Source organism: Microtus ochrogaster, chromosome 1, assembly GCF_000317375.1.
Source record: "Microtus ochrogaster isolate Prairie Vole_2 chromosome 1, MicOch1.0, whole genome shotgun sequence".
Classification (NCBI taxonomy): domain Eukaryota; kingdom Metazoa; phylum Chordata; class Mammalia; order Rodentia; family Cricetidae; genus Microtus; species Microtus ochrogaster.
The window spans coordinates 63,894,275-63,895,875 of record NC_022009.1 but is presented as its reverse complement, the minus strand read 5'-3'; positions in this window follow the sequence as shown (position 1 = coordinate 63,895,875).

Sequence of the window (1,601 nt, the reverse complement as noted above, 5' to 3'; positions counted from 1 at the left end):
CACTTCCACGATGGTGTACTCACTTCCACGATGGTCTACCCCACTTCCACGATGGTGTACTCACTTCCACGATGGTCTACCCAGGTCCACAGGAAAGCTACAATAAGCCAATTCATTTGCAGCTATAAGTTATCATTTGGTGCTGTGGGGACATGGTGCACCTTTTAGGAGGTAAGGCCCAGTAAGAGGAAGTTAAGTCACCGAGTGAATGTTCTCGAAGGTGATATTGTGCCATGTCCCTCAAACTGGATCCTGGAAAACTGACTAGGAGCAACAGGAGATGAAGAAAGGCATGAGTAACATAAATCTGGGATCATTGTAGGTGCTTGAATGGAGATACATACGTGTTGTGAAGATGTATTGCTATGATTGGTATAATAAAGAGCTGAATGGCCAATAGCTAGGCAAGAGAGGATAGGCGGGACTTCCAGGCAGTGAGAGGAACTCTGGGAAGATGAAAGGCATAGTTGACAGTGAAATGCCAGCCAAGCAAGGCATGTAGTACAGAGATGAGGTAATGAGCCTTGTGGCAGAACAAGGATTAAAAAATATGGGTTAGGGCTAGAGCAATGGCTCAGAGGTTAAGAGCATTGCCTGCTCTTCCAAAGGTCCTGAGTTCAATTCCCAGCAACCACATGGTGGCTCACAACCATCTGTAGTGGGGTCTGGTGCCCTCTTCTGGCCTGCAGGCATACATACAGACAGAATATTGTATACATAATAAATAAATAAATATTTTTTTTAAATATATGGGTTAATTCAAGGTATAAGAACTAGTTATATCAAGCCTAAGCTAAGGCCAAGTTTTCATATCATTTCTGTATCATTATTTGAGGACTGATGGTCCCAACAGGAAAGCCTGCTACATACTAGCTACCCAGATATTCAGGGAGTTTATTATAAACAATGTGAATGAGGAGACAGGTCTCTGCAGGGGAGGACTCTCAGGGTGTGGGATCACGCAGAAGAAGAAGCTGCAGTTGGTACTCTGTACTCTTGTCAGGACTGTTTTTAGTTAAAGATCAACCTTTGGTCAGCATCTGTTCTCAGTCCAGGGAAATACCTTGCATTCTACTGAGCCTGACTGGACGAGGGCCTTGCCATTCCCATGACTCTCAGGCATTGGCATCCTTGACATGCCACGCTCATGTCACGAATGCTCGTTCACACAGGCTCCCCACAATATATTCGCTCCTCACAACCCTGGGACTTTGGTAGCTTTTGATCTCTGCTTCAAGAATGCTGTGAAGTAAGCACCCTCTTCTGCCCTCTGCTTCCTACACAAGAAGGGCTCAAAACAGCATGATCAAACAGCCATAGACCAAAACTTCAGAAACCATCAACCAAGGTAAACCTTTGAAGTTGTTTACCTTGGTTTAATTTTTAACATTTACATATCTATTAACATAGAAGGAGACTATGCATATGCCATGGATGGCTATGGAGGTCAAAGAACAACTTGGAGTGGAATCTTTCTTTGTACCTTGTGGTTCTCAGGGTCTGAATTCAAGTTGTGAGGCCTGGGGATAGGTGCCTTTACCTGCTGAGCCACATTGCTGGCCCCTGATATGTGAAACTAGTCTTGGGGGAATGTTAACAAA